The 24,742-nt window shown below is 36.0% G+C and overlaps 1 pseudogene; it reads right to left on the minus strand.

Moving 5' to 3' along the window:
- Nucleotides 1-9,737: 9,737 nt before the first annotated feature.
- Nucleotides 9,738-19,817, minus strand: LOC18054796 (annotated as a pseudogene).
- Nucleotides 19,818-24,742: the final 4,925 nt, after the last annotated feature.

The raw sequence follows: 24,742 nt of genomic DNA on the forward strand, positions 1-24,742 counted from the left end.
TACGCATCCTTGTATCCACACCAATAAGCATGTGAGGGGACCTAAGAAATGAAAGACCTTTAGTTTAATTCAGCGATATGATCGCATGGATACTTTTCTTTGTTATTGAAACATAAACGTACGACATAACTTTCAATTCTTTTTTCATTTCCAACTGGTAAAAGTATAATGTACTAATTTTATAACATGTGTTTTGGAATAATTTATGGACAATTTATTACAATAGAGAATCACAAAAGACCAATGGACAAATTATTATTGTTATGTTGTATTGATGAACAAGGAGAAAAATCAGTACATCGGCGTGTCTTGAAATGATACATCCACTTATTATGAAAAATTTATGAGACCTTCAATAAGAATATCCTTATGCTCTTTTAAGTTAATCCTCCGTCCTAAAGGCTCTAACCAATTGAAGTGTACAATAACAAATGTGCTGCAAGATTGATATGTTGTTTATAGTTGCATAGACCTAACTTTTATATAAGGTTCAAATCTAGAAAGAAATAAGCTTAAAAAAAAGAAAAAAGTACATAGTACTCATTTCTATCATAAATTTATCAAGATCTTTGAGTGAAAAAATTACCATATATCAGAATTCTCTTGCACGTGGAAAGTGAAGAGCCCGTTCGGTATCATTTTCAAATTTTTATTTTTATGAAAAAAATGAGAATGAAAATATTATTTTAAAATTTAAAAATATGTTCAATATTATTTTAAAAAATAATCCTAAAAGTAACATTTGGTGAGAATATTTTAAAGAATTATTATTAGAATCATTTTCAATTCACTATTAGCATATTCAATTCTAATAATTAAACAGTATTAAAACATTGAAATTACTTATATATTTAAAGAAACCATTCAGCGTAATCTTGTAACCATTCAGCTGTTGTATGACGACAAAGGTGATACGCACGCAGAAGCAATTAATTGATCAAATGGAAGCGATGATGCGTCATGGTGTCGGCACCACGCTTCAAACGGCTTTCGCGGGCGACGCGTATACGTTTGGTGTTGCGTTCCCTCCTCAACTGTCATTCATTAATAAGCCTTGAAAAATATCCAACCGTGCGACTTAAAATTAATTTGGGAAGACAAAGTGTTTGAGGATAAATATAGTATTCAAAATGAAGCGCCACGTGTTGATGTAAATGTTATGTAATTATTAGTTATCATTCGGGGTACCCAACCTATATCATAAAATTTGGTACCCGGGATACTCGAGATACCAGACCTACAATATAAACTCGGTACTCGAGGTACTAGACCGACACCATTAGCTCGGTACCCAAGATATCCAGCCTACACAATAAACTCGGCACCCGAGATTCTCGACTTACACTATAAATTCGGTACCCGACCTACACCATTAGTTCGGCACCCGGGGTACCTGACCTACCCCACAAAACTCGGTACCTGGGGTACAACGAGCAAGGATAAAAAGGTGAGGAAAAATGTTCGTAAAATATCAAGAGATAGATGGGCTCCAAATCTCAAAAAGATCGGCTGAACACGTGTCAAAAAGTAAGGAATCGGTGAGGAAATCTCGTGCTACAAAAGAGGAGACAGCCGCCTGTCATGCCAGCGAATCCGCCAAAAATGTGATATTGTGACAGTTGGGACCACCAGCTTTTCCTGCTACACTTGCAAAATTACAACGGAATTGCAGAGGTACGCTGGACCACTCCACTACGCCCAGCACGTGAATACGCCACAAACTTGCTCTCCACGCATATTTTTGAAACGCTTAAGCCGCCATACGCATGAAAATAAGAATATTCCTGACATGACAGCAGGGAACGCCACTAAAATAGCGCCAGGTGGCACGGCGACCGGGGTACATCATATAAATACTCAGGTTTGATTTTTATCAAGTAAGTTAACACACTCACAAAAAAAAACGAGGGTTTCTTCAACCTCAAAATCTCCATTACCGAGAGCTTGCAAGCTCTCTAACCTGAGATAACCCAACTCTAACTTGAGTGTCGGAGTGTGGTCGCCGGCCACCCCCGGCTCCACCTCTGACCTCTTTTTTGGTTGTTTTGCAGGTTTAAGGCGAGTTTCACTAGCCCTCCGCACCTGAAGTTAGATCCCCTCCATAACCACCATCATCTCAATCCTCATTCACTCCATAAAAAGCCTAAATAGCCCGCACGTGCCGAACAAGCAAGGTACCCCGCTCCCCGACAAAAATATAAATTTATTGCTCTTGGGTTGGTTTTGTGGTTTTTTATTCATTGACCCAAAATCAGCTGCAAACACAAAGTAATGATTATATTTCAAACCACTTGTTGTTCATCGCCATCATATGCGGTGTGTGTATGTCGATCGCCAGCGTAATTAATTAGTTTCATATCTATGCATGCATGAGACTCTTTTGAGTCTTGAGAGTATATATGCATTAATTATAGATATTTACTCTATTATATATGCTTGTCATGCTTACAATCAATCCCTAAATTCCTATATGTATATATATATATATAACAATGTGAAAGCCTGGCAACTGCTAACTATAGCAGCTATGAGAGATATCGCTTCCCTTCCCTTTCCTTTCCTTTCCTACAAGTTATAGCAATGTGAAATGATGATAAACAATCAGTAGACTAATATATGAAATCATGATGTGTTGTAGGCAGAGGCACGTGTACAATATTCGAGGGTTTGGGGGGCAACTGACCCCACTCAAAAATAATTTTCTTTTAATTTCCTATTCATTTTTTAAATTAAAAAAAAAATTATATTAGGGTGGAGGTAATTATTTAAAACAATTTTTTATATTATGGTCAATATTTTAAAATTTATATCACTCCCTACCTACCAGCCTCTTTCAATAAAACAGATAAGGCACCAAAATAAGTTTGTTACTTTTAAAATCAAAATCGTCCCATGTATTTTCTCTTAGTATCCATCTTTATAACCTTCGATGCACGTAAAAATTACACGTTCGGATTCACCACCCAAAAAAAAAAGGTTGCAATACATATGATAATTTTTACATACAAAACTCGAAATCAAATACCGTCGTTATGTCTTAGCTTTTGGGTGGCTGGCTGCTAGTGTTGGGAAATGGGCCTTATTAGTAGAATGAATTTGGGCCTTCATTGAAACATTAAGGACCAGTGTTTTACTCTTAATTAAAAAGAGTGGAGCTTTCGGCAGTCGGCACCCCTAACATTCTACTTACGTGTACCTCTTTAAATAATATTGGAAAATCCATAATAACTATTTACACCCGCTTTAATTCTAAAACCGCCCTTGCTCCGTTGATCTAATCTACATTTGCCTCCTCTCTTAAACACCCCAAATACAGGTTCGATTCTTGTTTCTCCTACTCTTCCCGACAGTCTCGATACTTTGATCATTTTACCATCTTCCATTCGAATCAAATGTACATTTTAATTTGGAGTTTAAAAGTACTCCTCAAGGAAATAACTAATTTATAAAGAAAATATTAAAAAAGAGAGAAATAGAGAGATTGTTTTTGAAGTTTATTTACTAACAACTCAGAAGTCATGATAAATAAAGGGATTATATATTTATATTAGAACGAGACATATGACGAACGATGGTAAATTACGTAGGTGTGGCTGTAAAGAGTTGGTGTGTGTGTGTGAGAGGGAGAAAGAAACAATGGTAACGTTTAAACAAATTTATAAATATCATTTAATGTAATTTCAGCACGAATGAATTTTATAAGAAGAGCACTGCACTGATATTTAAATACTAAGAAGACACCACCAAGATAGAAATGAGATCACTGTTCATGTCTCAGTACTACAATAACACACATGAAACGACAATACTTTTCATATTATAGTACTGTTGGAATAGAGTTTTCATTTTGAATTAATAGGCTATATTTTTATTTTTTATTTAATTGGTTAAAATGTACCTATGTTACAGTGTAAAGCTTACTAGTAGTATTAAGTACATATACTTGCAGTGAAGTCCAAAGACTTTATCAATACCAACTTTGAAAATCTACTCCTACTAACTTCTTGTTGAGGACACAAACACACCAGTAACTGACCTTAACAGTCATATATTTTCATTTTCTTTTATTACAATATATATATATTTACGATATTAGATTTATTGGGAATTTGAATACTGGTATGTTCGGTTCAAAATAGTTAAAGGAAATGTGAGGGAAAAGAAGAGAGAGCATAAAAAAAAAATGGAGAAGGAATGAATTTGATGTTAAGTTAGACAATGAAATTAAGATTCACTTTCATTTTCTCATCCCACGACCAGGGGCGGAACCAGACTTCTAGTTCAGGGGTTGCTGAAATATGTCACAAGTCCAAATTTTAGCTAGCGATTAATTCGTAATCTAAAATTTCAAATTTAAATTAAAAATAATGAACATGCACAAAAGGATTGTGAAAGAAAAATGAAAATAAGGTATCATTCAAGTCTCAAATTACATGAAAAAATAAAATATTTGTATGTTGTACTACATAATTTAACATATATTAAAAGCGAACTTTACGTTCTTTCGTATCCCTAAAATCATCTATGATTGATTCCATGCTAATTTTCTTAGAAATATCTCTCTCAATGTATGTGATCAATGTGTCTGTGAGGAAATCATCACCCATTTTATTGCAAAGTCTAGTCTTGAGAATACGCATAGCTGAAATAGATCGTTCAATAGTTACTGTAGAAATTGGAAGAGTAAGCACTAACACAATTATTCTGTAGACAAGTGGATATATTGATGATCTTCTAGTTCATACCAACCATTGACATAAATCAGAAAGAGACGATAATTTTTTAAACTAGATGTTGAACAACATTATCATTATAATGATCAAGCTGCACTCTCAGATATATCTTTTCATTATCTCTGAAGTTATCTCGATAAAACTTATCAACCAATTGACAAATATCATCAATTCTAAAAGAATTATATCCTTCTTGAGGATCCAAGGCTGAGCTAAGCATAAGCAACTCTACAGAGCTATCATTAAATCGAATATTTAATTCTTGCAATTGAGAATCTATTGTTGCATAAAAAATATTTACCTAATAATGCTGCTTCATAGTAAAGTTATCTTCTTGATTACGAGCTCTACCTTGCCTTGCAATATAACGAGCATTCATATTTGGAATGTCAATATTGTGTGCCTTACAAAAAGAAATCACATTCTCCATCAAATTCTATCATTATTCATCTCTCATTTTCTGCAAAAGTACTTTAGTGGATGAAACAAGGCGCATGACATTAAAAATGTCTTGTGATTGACATTGTAAAGCTTGAGAAAGCAAATCAATGATCGCCATGATATTTTTCATGAGATGTAATATAAAGACAAATTCAAATGAAGTTATCACTTCATAAGCTGCATCTGCATTTCCCCGTGATACATATGTGACTCCATTCTCCACAATACTAATTAAAACTTCACATGTTGCACTAAACCTATTTATTAAATTAGAAACTGATTTGAAATGAGAACCTCATCGAGTTTCACCAGCCCGTTGTAAGGTCCCAATTTGATTAAGCCCTTTACCGGTCTCAAGTTCATTAGAAGCAAGCATATGTGCAATTTCATCAGCTCTAGCACGTTTCAACTCATCATTACGCTTGCAAGATGTACCAACAATATTCACAACAGAAGTTAATTTCGTAAAAAATTGATGCACATGAATTACGAATCGAGATGCTGCAATAAATGCTAATTATAACCGATGTGCTAAACAGTGAATATAATAAGCATATGGACAATCTTTTAAAATCAAAGCCTGTAAACCATTCCATTTACCTCGCATATCACTTGCATCATCGTATCATTGGCCTTAGATGTTTTGAATGTCTAAAGTGTGATTAGACAATACAAAATATATCTCTTTTTTCAAGGTTTGTGCTGAAGTCTCATAGACATGAACTAGCCCAAAAAACTGTCCTCTAATAATTCCATCATTATCAACAAATCTCAAAACTATTGCCATTTGTTCTTTGTTTGACTCATCGTGAGCTTCATCAACAATTATGTAAAACTTTGCATCCCCAATTTCTTCTCTAATTGTCTTTCTGACTTTCATTGAATAAATGTGCAAAATTTCTTTTTGAATCTTTGGTGACGTAGAAAACTAGAAATTGCATTTCTAGGAGCTTTTGATATAAGATCAGCAAATGTTTCATTATCTTCAACCAACACTTCCAATAGTTCAAGAAAATTCCCACGATTATCTGAAGACTTACTTTCATCATGGCCTCTAAAAGCGAAACATTGAAGTACAAGATACTGAGATGCTCTAATTAAGAACTTAAGCTGCAGTCGATTATCGAGAATATCTTGAGTAGTATACTTATGAAAAACATGTTGAATATGTTGAGATTGATTCACAAATCCTCACATGATTTTTCAGAACGTTTATGAGCAGAGTCATGATCAATGTCCACATGGTTTAGAAAAGCACATTTTTTACTTCTCACTTTCCCCAAAGTTTTAAAACCATCGACCATGAAAGTTTTTGCTTCTTTATGCCCAGATGGTTTATTAAAAAGAAAGCAGGGTAAACAAAAAGCAGTATTATTTGCAATAGAATATTCCAACCAAGTGGGAAATAGAGAATATCCTGAACTTTGAAAATTGCGACCATGATCTCCAGACTGCGGGATTTTTGAACGTACATGTTGGTACGAATCTGCTCAAATATAAGCTCGTCGAATTTCATCATGTTGATTAACATGATAATATTTGACGACGTAGTCTTGGATCACGCTCTAAAGAATTAACATCAACTTCATTAGTTTCAACTCTTGAAGATTTTGTTCGCTGATTTTCAGAAATTGGGGGTTCAGGATTAGATACTAATGGTAATTGTGTATCTGCTTGAGTACTTTCTGGATTTTTTTCTCTTGAAAAATTTATTAACCGTTTGCTTTTTCATCTGTAAGAATTAAAATAACAATCATTATAATCCAACAATGAAAATTAACAATAAACATATCTTACTTACAAATAAATATACACCAAGACTCATCTTCTAGAAAGAAAAAAAAAACCAAAAGCTCTAATCTTCTTATAAATTTCCACAAATAAAATAAACTCATTGTGTATCATGATGTTTCATACCTTTAAATTGAAAATATAATGATCAGTCGGTGCCAAGCAAATGCAGAGAGTAAGATCCAAAGTAATGAACAGATGCAGGTTGATGGGCAGCTTTGCAAAGGTAGGAGCAAAGGTCAGGGAAGTAGTTGTTAAAACCCAAAAAAGTTTTCTTTATTTACTTTAATTATAAAGAAGAAATAAAAGTAAAAAAAAAAGAGTGGCCCATGTGTTTTCTTTTTTAATTATTTATAATTTTAAAATTTTGAAATATGTAAAAAAAAATATATTTTTTCAAATTGTGGGGGTTGCTTGGGTCATCCCGAGCACCCACATAGTTTCGCCCTTGCCACGACTCTCTTCTTTTTATGTCTCTACTTTTCTTTCATTTCTTTATAGAATAGTAAAAAAAATCTACTAACATTAATTTAAAAATTTACTCTTATAAATATAAATATTAAGATGGTATATCTATTCATATTCTACATAACAGTCCCCATGGAAGCTCAAAATTGGTATCATTAATATTGTTGAGACTTGAGAAGTGAGAACACCGATCCACCATTGACGGCAGGTTATCTCTCTCTTAGTATGAAACATGTTTATGCTATTTTTCTTTCTAATGCCATTGCCAGTCCATGGGGTGGTCGGTGAGGTGAGCCTAAAGCATCGGTTTTTACAAATCTGCACGTGGCAATTCTGGCTTTCAATGCAAATTCTGATAAAAATTATCTAAACGTGTAAATGACATGTGTTGACCATCCCAAGATGTCACGTGCGGTGGCATGATTTCAAGGGATGTACGGCAGCGGGGATTTCAATAAGGCTACAAATTTTGTTTTGTTACTTCTAATCCATCCATCCAAATTGTTGCATGTATTTTTTGTCAATCTGTTTATCTCCTTCCAAGTGATTTAAACATTAAGATTGTATGCATTTACAATGGCGTAATTGAAAAACTTGCAACAGAAATTATTCCATGAGAAAGATAATTTATATCGCTCTGTCTCTTAAGACTCTGGGATGTGGCAGGCTGCTGCTATTGATGGGAAATGGGCTTTCAAATTTGGGCCTCAATAAGGAGAATGCTACGGTACAGTATCTGTACCTTACAGGACCCCCACAAAATGGTTGTGGGCCCCAGTTGGGCCCACTTTTCATTTTACTGTGCAAGGGTGGCTGTAAGGTACATACATTGTAACTTAGCCGCAGCCCCTCACCTCGATAAAGCTTTGTAGCGAATCTTAGTAATAGTATTGATATGGTCACAACACAAGCCCCTATTTCATACATTTTTAAAAATAAAATTTAGTTAACTAGAATTTTTTATTATTAAATCTTTAACAAATGTATGTATGTATGTATGTATTATAAAATCATTTTTAAATAAATTTTTTAAAGTTATATTATGAAATGAATGATATAATATCTATATATCTATATATATATATATATATATATATATATATATATATATATATATATATATATAAAGTTGGGACTTGAGGAGGTGATGTGGCATCACCATTTCTCATCTTTGTATATTCTCTATTATCTAATAAATAGATAAATTTTCTTTTAAATTTGGCTTTTCATCTTCTCATAATTAATTTGATTGTTATTACACAATAACAATTATGTGAAGATTTTAATGAGGCATATTCTTTGTAATGAACATCAAGGGGGGAGTGTTGTGAATTTATTAAAATAAATGTAGATGTTCATAACATATATCTCTTAGTCTCCCCACTATCTCCCATTAACAACCTTTAGCTTCCCTATAACTCCTACTATCTCATAAGAAATTATGATCCATAATTTTTCATTAATTTCATGGAGTGATTATGTAACTATAAAAGGAGAGCTCATCTTTTTATTTTGTACACACACAATTGGAAAGAATAAAATCACTCTATAATATATTCTCTCATTTTATTCTTTATCTTACGTTACTTCTTTATTTGTATTGCTGGCTAATAGTTTTTTTTTATTTTTTATAAGGCTGCCTCATCTTAAAAAAAAATCAATTCATATTTTTTATCAGTTTCATCAAGTGTAAAGTAAGAAAAAATGATAATACTAAATTCTTTTTTCAAAGCCGCGTGAAGCGCGGTTTTATTTTCTAGTTATAAAATAAATTAAAGTGCTTTAGACAATTTAAAAGCTCCACAACCTCTACTCTCAAAAGTTTAAATTTTTATTAATAAAAGTAAAATAATTTATTTAATTAACAAAAACTCTAATCAAAATGCAATTAAATAATATATAAAATTTAATAAATTTTGATGACAAAATATGCACCGAGACTCATAACAAATATCTCATTAAAATATTTTCCTTTTCAGTTGGTCAATTTTTATTCTATTTCTCTTTACTTTTCGAGAGAATATAAGGTAACGTGGGTTGGAAAAGAATTTGACCTCTCCTCTAGATTCCTGTCTTTTTCTCTCTCAATTACTTTCCATGTACATCACCAAGAAAATGGTTTGCTCTCTGAAACATCTTTTAGTTTAACATTTCATTTGCAAAATGTCATTGGAAGGCTAGTCTGTTTTCCCAGGCACATTTAAATAGCATCAATTAAAGCAGTTAAATTGTTATACATGTTTCCTGTTACTAAACACATACTCAGACTAACAAAACCCACTGTATTTAGATACATAAATTGTTCTATTCCTCGTGGGATACAATCTTTTGCTTTTTCCAGTTGTAAGCAGCTTCAAGTATCTCGAGGTTAGTTGTCTTGGACTCTTCAGGGAGTAGGTAGTCAATGTACTCCTCGTACCTGCCAGGTCAAAGTTTTGGTATCAGTAACCGAAAGGCAATAGAGCTTATAATCTAACATGTCAATTAACAAAAGTTAACTACTAGTTTTACATAATTAGTTGACTAACTCTGTGGGGTTAAAAGTAATTCAGTGGGACTCATGGCATATAGGTGCACCAATTGCCCACAGCCCCCGTATTATGAATCAAAAACAGCTAAAAGTGCATTTACACAGATAAATAGATTGCCACTAGTTGCAAAGGATTCAGTAAGTTAGAATGTCTTAGAATGAGAATTATCAATCAACATTAGATTGACTGGGACATACCCAGCTGACAGCCCATCGTAACTTGCAATTTGCCTCCTCTTTTTAAGTTTCTTGGGCAGCTTAGTCTGGACCAAGCTAACATCGCCAAGCTCACCAAAATTACTCTCCATGTTCAACCACTCTTCTAACAACATAGCCCTTTCTTCCTTCAGTTCGGGCACTGACGCTCTGTAGTAGTTAATAGCTTCCTCAAAAACCCTTGATGAAGAAATTGAAAAATATGAGACTACAAATCAAACTGGTGATAGATCTCAGAATGATCAAATTGAACATAAAAGAGTGATAGTAAGGATAAATCATGGTCTGGAGTCAGAATGAATTACTTCTCGTCCGCTGAATGGATTGCTTCTTTTGCTCACAGAGATCCTCTGATGTGTTTGGATTTCCACCATCCTCACTCATGGCAGAAGCCTCAAATTTCCCATAACTAATCCACACATTCAAATGATTTGTTCGATCTAAGAGTCTCTCATAAAGTGCTCTTGTTCTTGCATATTCACCTTGTGATATCTCAAAATCAATGTATGCCTGAAGTTAAATGAACATACATATGTCATATAGTTCCTATGTTCAATATAAAATGACAAAAAATGAAAAGGCAGGGAAGGGCATCGAGTTGCTAGGTTCAGCTCCAGAATAATTAAGTTGGCCAACAACCAAAAAATAAAAAATAAAAAATGTAAATATTACTGCATCTTTTCGCAGATTATTCTCTTAGGCATGCAAGTCTAAACAGTTTCCACACAAAACTAAGCATCTTCTGAGGAGCAAAAACAAAAGAATGCTAAACAAAGGGTAGAGTATAAAACGAAATACGAGCATACAAATCAATCGATGTTCACAGCAACTTACATTTGTACAACATACAGAAGTCAAAACAAAACAGGAATATGAAATAAAAAAGAGAGCTTGAAACATCAACTTTTTTAATAGACCATCACTAGAAAAGAGTTATGATATGAAGAAAACCGTGAATTTGTTCCTCTTTTTCTTACTTTCCAGAACGGTATGTACAAGGGATATATACAGCAAAATGGGAGAGAAAATAGGATAATACATCTATCATTTCCTAAATAATATGAAACAAAATCTGGGAAAGAATCCTAATGAATCTTCCCATTATAATTTAACTTATTCCTAAAATAGCCTAGATTACAAATAAATCCTAACTTTGAATCTTTATTTTCAACACTCCCCCTCAAGCTGGTGTGTGTATATCATACAAGCCCAGCTTGTTACTTAAGTCTTCAAAGTTAGGTCTTGGCAGTGCTTTAGTAAGGATGTCTGCAATTTGTTGTCTAGTTGGAATGTACTTTAGTTCCACACTTCCACTAGTGACCTTCTCTGAGATGAAGTGCCTATCAATCTCGACATGTTTGGTTCGATCATGATGCACTGGGTTTTTAGCGATACTGATTGCTGCTTGATTGTCACACCTCATTAGAATGGATGACGGGATGCACACACTGAGTTCCTTGAGTACACGTTTTATCCAAATTCCTTCACAGATTCTATTTGCTAAAGCTCTGAACTCTGCTTCTGCACTACTCCTAGCCACAACTGATTGTTTCTTACTCCTCCAGGTTACTAGATTTCCCCAGACATAGGAACAGTAAGCAGATGTTGATCTTTTATTTGTGACGTCTCCAGCCCAATCTGCATCGGAGTAGATCTCAATATTCCTATCTTCTGATTTCTTGAAAAACAATCCTTTTCCAGGTGTCATCTTTAGATACTTCAGAATTCTAAAGACTGCATCCATGTGTTCCTCTGTAAGATTGTGCATGAATTGGCTCATAGCACTAACAGCAAAGCCTATGTCCGGACGGGTATGTGAGAGATAGATTAAACAACCAACCAGCCTTTGATATCTCCCCCTATTGATTGGAACATTATTATCAACTAAGCCTAGTTTCTTGTAGGAATCCATAGGAGTATCAACTGGTTTGCACCCAATCATACCAGTCTCCTTGAGTAGGTCCAGGGTGTATTTCCTTTGGGAGACAACAATTCCCTTTCTAGATCTTGCCACCTCAATCCCAAGAAAATATTTGAGATTCCCTAGATCTTTAACTTCGAACTCCTAAGCTAGCTGTTTCTTCAACTTCTGCAGTTTTTCCTCATCATTTCCTGAGAGAATGATGTCACCAACATATACGATTAGGACAAAGATCTTCTCTGCTTGTGATGTTCGGAGGAATAGAGTGTGATCTGCCTGACACTGAGTGTAACCAAGTCTCACAACTGCCTTTGCAAATCTATCAAACCATGCTCGAGGGGATTGCTTAAGCCCATACAAAGATTTCTTGAGGTTGCACACTTTATTTCCAGTAAGATTTAGATCAAGACCCTGGGAAACTTCCATAAACACTTCTTCTTTAAGATCGCCATTGAGAAACACATTTTTTTATATCTAGTTGGTATAAGTACCAATCTAGATTTACTGCTAAGGAGAGCAAGATTCTGATGGTGTTGAGCTTCGCAACCGGAGCAAAAGTTTCAAGATAGTCAATCCCATATGACTGTGTGAACCCTTTAGCTACAAGACGAGCTTTGAGCCTCTCAACACTTACATCTGCCTTGTATTTAACAGTAAAAATCCACTCACATCCAACTGGTCGTTTCCCTGCAGGAAGATATATTATAACCCATGTATCATTTTTCTCAAGAGCATTTATTTCTTCATGAACAACTCTCTTCCACCTAGGATGACCGAAAGCCTCTTGTATATTATTGGGAACATGTATATTATCTAAAGAAGAAACAAATGATCGGTATGATGAGGACAAACCATCATATGAGACATATTTGGCAATTGGATGAGTGGTGCAACTTCGAACCCCCTTTCTTTCTGCAATTGATTTATTAGAATCATCAACGCTTGGAACCATGAAATCAACCGAGGCAAGATTATCCATACATGTGTTGTCTTCACAAGAGCTTGGATTTGGTTCAGTTTCTTGGACAAGTGGCTGAGTTCTGTGCTTTATCTGCTCTCCGGTTCTTCTCCTCCTATAAACATTGAGATAATCAACAGCAAGCTGCGGAAAAGGTGAGATTAAAGGCTGTAGTTGATGAGCTGATGGATGGCGAGGTGACTCGGCTGATTGTGGTTGGGAGGACTCAGATGACTCAAAAGACTGTGAAGATATTGAGAAGATTGCTTATTATGGCTGTTGGATAGATTGATCATGTGTGGTGGTTGAGTTATGAGGGTTTTCATGAGGGGTTTCCAGCCAAGATTGCTAAGAAGATTCCCAAGGCTGATGTTCGCTCGTACCCTCTCCCTGAACAGCAGTTTTGGAATAGAAAGGCAGGTTTTCAACAAATGTTACATCTCTGGAAATGTATATTTTTCTGGTGTGAGGAGAATAACATTTGTATCATTTTTTATGTGGAGAATAGCCTAAAAATATACACTTGAGAGATCGGGGATCAAGTTTGGTCCTGTGTGTTAACATAAATATTTCTTTATTGATTTTGATGATAACAAACTTGATTAAGATTTATTAATCTTTTAAAAACTCAAAATAGTTTTCATATATTTTTAAATCATCATTCTCATTTTATAAAGGCGTTATATTCTATGAAAATGTTTTTGGTTATTCTCATGTTAATGGTTTCAAATTGAAAAAGCTTTGAGATTTTTGATGATAACAAGTATTGCTTAAAATCCTGAAAATGGACCTAATTGACAAGTTTTATAAAGTTTTAGTCCACATTATAAATTTATAAAGTTTTGGGGTCAAACGGTAATTTTACAAAAAATACACTGTAGCAGTTACTGTAGAAAACAGCCATCCGACATCTTGATAACAGCTCGCCGACATCGAACAGAATTGATGATTAGTCTCTGGACACTAACGACGATCTGACATCTTGATAACGACTCGCCGACATCGAACAGAATTGAAGATTAGTCTCTAGACACTAATGGCGATCCGACATCTAGAGAACGGTGATCCGACATCGAACAAAATTGAAGATTAGTCTCTGGAAACTAATGACGATTCGACATCTAGATAACGGTGATTCGACAATTTGAAAATTCAGTCCAACGGTCATATTGACCAGTCAAACGACGATCTGACATCTAGTTAACGGCGATCCGACAGTTTACAGAAAGTCAATAACGGCTAGTTTTCAGCTCCATCTATAAATAAACTCATTCAAATTCAAACAAGAGTTTATCACAACACGACGATTGAGCTTATATTCGAGAATACAATCTTCATAGAGCTTTAAAACACATTCTTGTTTCATCTATTCACACATTGGGCATTAATTTGTAATCTTAAATATTGTGTGAGAGAAAAATGATTTTTAATCTTTTACTTTGAGTGATTATAAGTGTTGGGATACACTTGGGTAAAGTGATTGGGGATAATCTTTTGTTGTAAAGGTTCATTGACACATTGGAAATCAAGTATAAGCATTTGAAGCCTTGGAGACTTGCTTAGTGAAATCCTCAAGCCCGGAAAGCTTGGAGGCGTGGACGTAGGCGAGGTTGGCCGAACCACGTAAAAATTTTCGTGTTTGAATCTCTCTTCCCTTATCTTTTTATATTGTAATTGATTTAATTGTTATTCCATTAAATTCATTTTAGATTTGCATGATAATTTGTTTTAGAATCAAATAATTTTTTAGAATCCCAATTCACCCCCCCCTCTTGGGTTGCATACTTGTATTTCACTGTGTTGAGAGTGAACATGGACATATGCTGTGCAACTGAATATTTTCTGTGGTAAATTTGTTGAAACAATCCTAGTGTGTGGAAAGGAATTGAGAAGAACTTTTCTTGGGCAATGAAACCCCAAGACTCTAGAAGGCATTCGGTTGATTAAGTAGGCTGCAATGAGAACAACTTCACCCTAGAAAAAATTAGAAACATGAGATAAGAACAAAAGGTAGCGAGCCACTTCAAGAAGGTGTCTGTTTTTGCGGTCAGCAACCCCATTTTGTTACGGGGTGTCAACACAAGAACTGATGTGAAGAATGCCTTGATGGAGAATATATGAGCTGAGGGAGTCTTTGAAATATTCTTTGGCATTGTCGGTTTTAAGGACTTGGATTTTGGTATTGAATTGGGTTTGAATCATGGCGTTAAAGTTTTGGAAGATTTGACTAGCTTCGGATTTATTTTTCATGAGAAACACTCAAGTGAGACGAGTATGATCATCCACAAATGACAAAAACCAACGAGCCCGAGAGATATTTCTTGAGGGACCCCACACATCACTGTGAATTAAAGCAAATGGACGAGAAGACTTATACTTAACACTTGAATAAACATTTCGAGTATGTTTTGCAAACTAACAAATTTCACAATGAAAGGATAAAGGGTTTTTATAAATGAATAGATTGGGAAAAATTTTTGCGAGGTACATGAAACTAAGATGACCTAATTGATAGTGTAACAAAACAATTTCACTATCGTTATTGACATTTGGACTAACAATAGAATGAGGATAACTAGTTGACAGACTATTGGACTTGGCACAATTTGCTCTCGAATCTTGTATGAAGGAGGATTGATCACTTTTGAGTAGATAGAGTCCAGAACATAGCTCAGCACTGCCAATCGTCTTCCCTGAATCCAAGTCCTGAAAAACACACATATTTGGATAGAATTTAGTTACACAATTCTGATCACGAGTGAATTTACTGATTGAAAGTAAATTGCAAGCCAAATTAGGCACATAAAGCACAGCATTAATGTGTAACTCATTCGTAAGTCTGATGGAACATGTCCCTGTTATTTTTGTGTGAGAGCCATTTGCGATCCGGACTGAAGTGCTGTTGATGCTAGCTTTATAATCCTGCAACATTGAGGTATCTCTGGTCATGTGATCAGAAGCACCGATGTCAACTATCCAGGGTTTGCTGGCTCCATTAGTGGCTGCAAATGCTGAATGAGTCTCTTTCTGAGCCACTAGACTTGTCCCTGCATTGGAGTTCAAAGTGGCTTGATCGAAAAGCTTTTGAAGAATCTTCATTTGCTCCTTGCTGAATGGATTTGGCTCGGGTAGGGCCTGATTGTCCGTGGTGGATGCTGCTTGAGCACGAGATTCACGGTCGCCATTGGAATGGGGTTTCCAATCAACAGGTTTGCCATAAATTTTCTAGCAGGTCTCTTTATAGTGGCCTGCCTTACGATAATGATTGCACCATGGTCTTTCTTTCTTTGTACGATTTTCACTAAGGCCTACAGAGTTGGATGCATGGGTAGCAAGTGCAGAGGCGTCCAGTGTTGGTTCTGATGACACCATCATCACTTTTTTTCCTGCTTTCTTCACACCTAACTTCAGAAAAGGCTTCACGAGGGCGCGGTAGAGGCTTTGTCTCGAGTACACGGCTCCTAACCTGATCAAGATCTTTATTGAGTCCAAGGAGAAATTTAAATGTTCTCTTATGTTCCACAATTTTCTTGTACAAGGTTGTATCGTCGGTGCACTTCTAAGGGTATGTTTCAAATAGATCAAGGTGCTGCCAATGCCTAGTCAGAGTATTAAAGTACTGAGTGACAGATTGTTCTGCTTGGCGAAAGTCATGGAGGATGGTTTCAATCTGGAATAACTCTGATGTGTTCTCAGAGCTAGAATAGGTTTCCTTTGCAGCATCCCATATGTCCTTTGTAGTCCCAAACAAAAGAAAATTCTCACTAATATCATTGTTCATGGAATTGATAAGCCATGACATGATCATGTTGTTCTCTGGCTTCCACCTTTTGAAACTAGGATCTGACACCTCTGGCATGGCCTCCTCACCCGTGAGATAATCATCCTTACCCTGGCCACAGATGAACATCATGACAGATTGTGACCACTGGAGATAATTGTGGCCGTTCAATTTATGACTGGTAATTAAGATCGGTGAAGAATCAATTCCACCATGAGTTGCAGTCTCTACGTTTCCTTTAGACTATGATGTTGTAACGGATGTTGATGAAGAAGCCATCCCGTATTTTGTCACAAAGAATACAACTGATGGGAGAGGAAGGAAGGTGGATACTGTTGAAAAGAGGTGGTAGAAGAAAAGAAGGAAATGACGGCTGATAGGAGAACTAGGGTTTAGAGCCTAGCTCTGATACCATGAAGAAAATCGTGAATTTGTTCCTCTTTTTCTTACTTTTCAGAACGGTATGTACAAGGGATATATACAGCAAAATAGGAGAGAAAATAGGAAACTACATCTATCTTTCCTAAATAATAGGAAACAAAATTTGGGAAAGAATCCTAATGAATCTTCCCATTATAATTTAACTTATTCTTAAAATAGCCTAGATTACAAATAAATCATAATTTTGAATCTTTATTTCAACATGATATATGACAAAAAAAATAAAATGACTAATAAACTATTTGCGGTCAAACAGAGATGAGCACCTTTAACAAGAATGGTTATGGAATTAACTAAATCAAGATTTGTAGGAGTACAGGGTGATCATACCTGGGGACACAGTTCAAAATAAAACCCATATGCATATAATATAAATATAGTAAAGAAACATTGTGTACTCAAGCTACCTTCCACAAAAACTCAGGCAAGTCCAAGACTGGCTGTGCAATTGCAAGCTCAAAAATAGCTCTAGCTCGTTCAGTTTCATCCAAAGATTTCTCCAATTCAGTGTATTTGCTCCATGCATAGCAGTTCTCTGGTGACCATTCCAAATACTTCTCGTAAAGCTTTCGGCATCGATCAATATTACCAAGACGCAGCTCCATCTCAATGTACTTTTTAAATATCTTTTTGCAGCCAGCAGAAGATCAGTGAGGATTAATCAAATCGAATTCATCAAATTAATCACAACTTATAGCATCAATCAGAAAACTACCTTATCCTTTGGAGCCTTTCCGATTGCATTGCCTAAAATTTGTCGAGCACCACTGAGATTTAACTGCCGTATTTCAAACTGAGCAGCTAAGAGCCATATTTTAGCAAATGAGAATTTCTTGTGAGGAATCAGCTTCAGACACTCGCTGGAAAAATAGCAAGTGAATGTCAAAACCCTTCTTTCTTCCATCCGTGGTGAGAAAGAAAAATAAAAAATAAAAAGGGTACTTCATAATGTTAAATTAGTATAGGCAAATATTTGTTAGCACAGAAACTATGCATGGGAGACAAGATGATGGCATTCATGGGTAATGCAGATGGCTGCTGAAGCAATCTGGCTGATCTGAGGAAGTCATGAGAGCCAAGATAAACCAACAGTTCGTAGTACACACAGTAATATATTGTCCACAAATAAAAACAAAATTCAATAATAGAATAAACAATACTCATGTTCTTTAATTGGTTTGGTAACTGTAACTACATGAGAAAATACTAGTAACAAGCACAAACCAAAAATATATTATATGTAATCAAGATTTGCAATCGAGAAAAGTGCAAGCTTACCGATAAACATCCCTCGTTCGCTCCAGATCTCCAGCATCCACCTCCTCGTACAACGCATAATTAATCCTAATATAACACAAAAGGAAAGCAAATTTGTAATAAAAAATTACACTCAGATAAACCTCAGAATTTCAACAACTAAAAAACTTACCACAAGTAAATATATCTCTGCCAGTATCGTTTCTCCTCAGCCGGTGGCACATTGGCAATGGCACGCTCATAAACCTCCCTAACTCTTTCCTGATTCCCTACTCTCTCTTCTAATCTAATGTAATCAAACCAAGTATCATAATTCATCGGATTCTTCCTCACTCTATCCTCATATTGAAGCCGCATCTTTCCCGCAATTGCATCCTCAATCCCTTCCCTGTCTCCATATTGCTTCCCAAATGCCAAAAACTTTCTATACAAGTCTTCTGCCCTTCCTTTTGGTATACGATCCAAAGCAAACTTATAGATACATCTAGCCCGATCAGTCTCTTTACAATTACACCCCATCTCCTCAAACTCAGCAAAAGCAACAAACAACTGCTCAGCCTCATCATGATCATCTGCCAAAAATATCTCCACTGCGCGTTCATACACATTGCGTGCGCGATCAACTTCTCCCATTTTCATCTCAAAGTCAGCGAAGTTAATCCAAGCTGAGAGATTGTATGTGTCTAGCGCGTTGGACTTCATTATAGCGAAGCTCGAACTTGATGTAAGATAGCCATCCTTCGTGATCGGGCATCCAATGCATCCACCTTTCGAAAATCTGTCTGGCTCCAGCCACATTGCCCAAATTCTCTTCCATGCGAATGTAGTTATTCCAGAGCTGGTCCACACGGGGCGACAAAGTAACCGCTCGGTCCCAGACATTCCAAGCATGGTCTATGAACTTGTTCTTCATCTCAAATTCAGCATACTTGCACCAAAGAGTGTGGTTCCTGTAATCCACTTCGAGGGCGCGTTCCCACACTCTCCTTGCGCTGTTGAATTCATTCACAGACTCATCGCATTCGGCGGATCAATTCTTCGTATTCCTCGCGTTTGCGGAGGCGGTAATCCCTGAGTTCGGTGGAGTCAGTGAGTTTCTGTTTGGGAGGACGGAATTCAGCCACCTGGCGGTCGCGAGCCTCGCGGATGAGATGCTCGGCGGTGCTTTGGATTGGGGCCGGGGTTTTGTTTTTGACTCGTGTTTGACGCGGGAGTTTCACCTCCGTGTCCTTGCGAGTCGGGTAGCCCAGCGTCCGATCCGCATCTCTCTTGGACCCCATGGGAGGATTCTTCTTTTCTTTTCTTTCTTTGTTAGGGTTCCCTTATAAACATGAATAATTTATTAACCGGAACGGAAAAGTCGATAAATTGGGAGAAATAATTATGTAAGTTGGATGGACCCCTTCTCAAGAGGAATTACATACACATAAATTATAACATTATTTATTTTATTATATGATTGACGTAATAGCGGGAGATATTCTAAAATTTCTTCCGCTCTGAACTGGACCACTTTTCATGATGAAATTGATAAAGCCCAGCCAAAAAAAGGAAAAAAAAGAAAGCTAGTTGATAATTCAGAAATGTCAAGTTGGAAATGACGCTGTGGGAAATATTCAGAAAATGTACGACGAATATCGTTCTTCCTCTTGTTGTATTTTGTCTACGCTGGAGCTCTGATTTGTTGAGTCCTCAAGAGGTTTATCGCGTAAGTTCTTAAATCAGTATGTCAGTTTCTTGATGAGATGAAATAATTGTTTCTTTTCAAATAGTGGAATATTTTGTCCCGGTTTTCTTTGCTTCAGAGTGGCAGCTACCTGGGCTAGCTTTCTCAAATCTCAATCACGTGTTCTTGCTTGCAATTCTTGATAGGAAATCAAAAAGGTGCTGTTACTTCTGTTCGGAGTTTGAAATTCTTGATAGGAAATTAAAAATAGAGAGTGTGGAACAAAAAGGGAGATATTGAGTTTCAGCATGTTAGTAGTAGTCCAGAAATTAACCAAATGAATTCTTTCTATCAGACAGTAGCTCTTGTTAGAGAAGATAGTGCAAGTGGAAAATATATCAACAATTATATCACTGCTGAGACTTAAATGCATGGGCCTAGTGAGCCTGGAGCCTGTGCTGTCTATCTAATGACAGTACAATGCGAGCTGTCAACATTGCTTTCTACCGTAAGGAAGGAAGTGCAACGGAGGCTGAAATTTTGGCTGCAGCGGAATTGGCGAATGCTCACAAGTTCATTGGGCACAGCTTAAAACGGCTGGTTAAAGAATTGAAACCATATTCATTTATTGCTCTGCTAACTAGCACTTCTTAAAGCAATTCAATATGATTAATTTCATATGAGAGATTTACTGATAGCTAGCGCTAGACACAATGGCGGGTGAGAGAGGGGTCCAATTATATTGCGGACAGAAGCATTGAAGAAAAGGGTTGCAAGCAAGAGAAATAGTACTGAAGGCTCCAGAATCATTACTTCTAGATAACGCAAACTCGTGGTTCAAGCTGCATTTGATTGAGTTATAGATGGCCGCACAACAAGGGTGATTGCTCAATGATTGCCCGCAATCGACGATGCTGTGTGATTGATGAGAAAGGAAAGCATGAGACATTAGCCAACATTAAAGGACGGTCTTTAATTTTATGCTTCCTCAGTTACACTTCACGGTACAAGCCCTTCATCCTAGTCATTAGTTTCAGTTTCATTTGCTCAGCTTTTTACATACATAAGTAATAACTATTTCAGGATTTCCGATAGCATCTTAAACTTTGAAGAATTAAAAAAGAAAAAAATCAGGAAAAAAAAAGTTTCTTGGCCTAAACAAAAAAAAAAATTATCTAAAATGATTGGATATATAGATCAAAGAATATTGAATTGTTTTTCCAAATAACTTATTATATATACCAGAAATAATTTTAACCGGCAAAAAAGTTTGACGACCAAAGAGAAAGACTCACTGACTCAGGGTCCTATTTGATTCAAATGGATAAACAATATCCTTATTTTTTAACAAGTTAAATATTGAGTGACCCAAATGTTATTCTTCCATATAAAAAAATTACATGCAGTTAGCTGAAATGAAAATGAGATGCAAGAACTGGAAAACTTAAGTTGTTTTTCTTTATTCATTAAAATATTTTGCAACACTATTTGATGTCTACAAGTGATGAGGATATAAATGGAATAAACTAATTTCTACGTAAAAGCCTTAGCCATGGCTAGAGCAGATTAGCTAGCCGTTGAGGCTTTGGTTGTGGTTAGATACTTGTTGATTTGTTGGCAATAATTAATCTGCCTAACGGGAAGCCTCTTGCTAGAGCTGTGCATCATGCCATGTTTGTCTCAAATTCATTTACTTCACAGTGCGGCAATCTTCGTTGATGACGAGGAGCCCTTGTGATTGTAACGTGAGTCTTGTCAAGCTGAAGGCGGGAACTGTTACTTTTTGTTGAACTTAGTGCATGCCTGATTTAGAGAGTACAGTGAGAAATACGCATGAGGAGTCACGACATTGCTATCATATTTTATGTTTTATAAGGAGTTTCAGATGTAAGATACTGGGATTTTTTTTTTTTTTTTTGGGATAAGATACTGTGATTTAAAGATTGCTATGTGCATAGGTCAAATTGTGTGTTAAAATAATTTTCTATGGGATATTAACTGACATTTGTTTCTTACTTTTCAGGGCATTGACTACTTGTGATTGTATTGGAGAAAAATATGGGTCGAAAACAGTTGAAGGCTTAACGGTACCGCCGAGAGATGCTGTAAGGACTAGCATTACATCCAAAAGATGGAGATACATTTGGACTTGTCACTCCGACCTCAGGTTGGATTTTATAAATGTACTTTGGGACCAAAGCTTATAACAGCAGAAACAATTGTCAGTTTGAATAAAAAAAGGTACGTAGAAATGCTGCTGGGAGGTTGCACGAGTCGATAAGATAATGCATCAACGTTGCACGGGTATCCAGTTTCACTTATTATCTTCTCATATTCATCACTGGATCAGTGGGGCAGTTATGAAGGGAGCTGAAAGTATTGATATCTCTCAAGACTTGAAATTATATGATTATTGATATCAAAATAGGGTGAGCTACCCCATGGATATCTTTGGTTAGTAAAAAAAGAATTTTGGTCAATTAGAATGAGTTTTATTCATATAAGGGATTTTCAATTGAGTAGATCCGTTGACCTGGGACGAAAGAGCAAATAACAATAACCATTTCATCTGCGTCCAAACAAAAGTTATCTCTGTCATTTGATACAAAAGCATTCCATCAAATAGAAATAGATTTGATAAGTATTAACAACTCTCGGATGAAGTATTGGAACGAAAAAAATTCATTAGATAATGAACTAATGATTTTAGGTCACCTTTGGCCATGAAATAACAATTCAAAATATTATTTTTGTGTATTCTTAGTAAACCAACGTTTATTTATAGTGATAGGAGGATCTGTTTAGGAACTAAGAAGTCCTTTGACATCTGTTTTCCCAACATACCTGTCCTCCAATAAGCTTCTCCTTCAAATGTGTCCATAAGCTGTCAGAAGTTTATCTCAATTTCACACAACTGAATCAAAGTCATGGGGTGACCAGTGACCTACGCTCTTACACAATTGGCAAGCGATCTACCTTAGTTGGAAACTATGAATGTACACTCCATGTTTTCGATAAAAGTGAGTAAAAGCAGATGTTCGATAAATTAAAAGTTAATCTATCCTTTATTTCCTCTACATACAGATTTCTGTGTTTTTGCCTTTTTTTCATAATACTAACAAGTACATTTCCTTTGAATTTCAGGCACTTGAGCTTCCACATAATTGACCTGCGTTAATTTGCAAATGTTAAGCAGCTGGTTCTGATAGCGAGTTCTTGCATTTCTATGTTGCCTTCCTATTGGTTACTTATGATGTACATCACTAAAATGTTGTTAATCTGTAGTAGAGATTAATCCATTGAAATTGAACAATATTTGCCTTGAATATCAATCAATTTCGGCCTAGCTGGAAGTTGATAACATGCAAAAATTAGCCTGTAAAAGCTATTCAATGTAATTGGATCAAGATACACCCAAGGGCGATATTTATGTGAACAATGAAGGACCCATATTGATGTAGGGTGTTGTATGTAGTGAGTGGTGGACCTTCCGGATGCTATAACTTGGGCTATAGGTGTCCGTTTTCGGCGTATAATATATCGTTTTGAAACTTATGGCGAGACGAACAAAACCAAGAACCACCTAAGCCGTTCTGCCCCGTGATCAGATTTGAAATTTCGTTTCTTTCCTAGTTGTTTTTAGTTTTAAGATTCCTTCCTATTTTTCCTGATTATTCTAGGATTTTTATTTTTTTTTCGAACTTGAATTTGAGTGCCGTTTGTTTTCCTTTTCTTATTTTGTTTAGAAGAATTTAATTATCATATTAGATTACGCATTTGCCTATTTTGGTAAATTCGCGTTATTTAAGCTTATTATAAAAAAAGCTCAAAGCACCAACAAAGTGTTGGCTCCACTGGCAATGGAGTCCTCTTAAGTGGCTTGATTGGGTTTGCTCCCTAGTTCGAGTCGCAGGGAAGTCGCTTTTATTGGGAGAACTTGTGCCTCCCGGTTTGAGCGGGGACTTCTAGTCTGGGTTGTGTGGTACGGGCTTAAAGGTGCCTCCCACAATTGGGGCATTTCCCAGAATACCTCGTGGTTAAGACCAAAAAATAAAAAATAAAAAGAGCTCAAAGCTCTATTTTTATTCACTCAGACTTTTCAATGAAGCTTATTATTATTCAGAAAACTAGTTTCTTCTACCAGAAAACTCAATAAATTTTCCATTTCGTCACATATTTAATACAACCGCAAACAATCAAGAAACTAGAGCAAACAGATAAAAATGGAACCCACAAACGAAGCCCAGAAAAATGAACACTCCTGAAATGAGCTTCACGCTCTCCTTTATTACGAGAAAACAACCAAGGATTCTGGATGGTTTTACAAGCTACCTCCACATAGACTACACATATGCTTAACGACACTCGGTACCGATCTTGGAACCTAAGCCTCAACAGAAGTCAAACTCCTATACTCAAACTTTCCGCCTATGAAGCAGAAATCTAAGAACCTTGCACACAGCACCCCTGAGCTTAGTTTCGTTATTTACATAAATATCCCATTAGTCTTCATCACTTTAATTCAATTAACCCAAAACC

The sequence above is a fragment of the Citrus clementina genome, unplaced genomic scaffold (assembly GCF_000493195.1).
Source record: "Citrus clementina cultivar Clemenules unplaced genomic scaffold, Citrus_clementina_v1.0 scaffold_1, whole genome shotgun sequence".
NCBI lineage: Eukaryota > Viridiplantae > Streptophyta > Magnoliopsida > Sapindales > Rutaceae > Citrus > Citrus x clementina.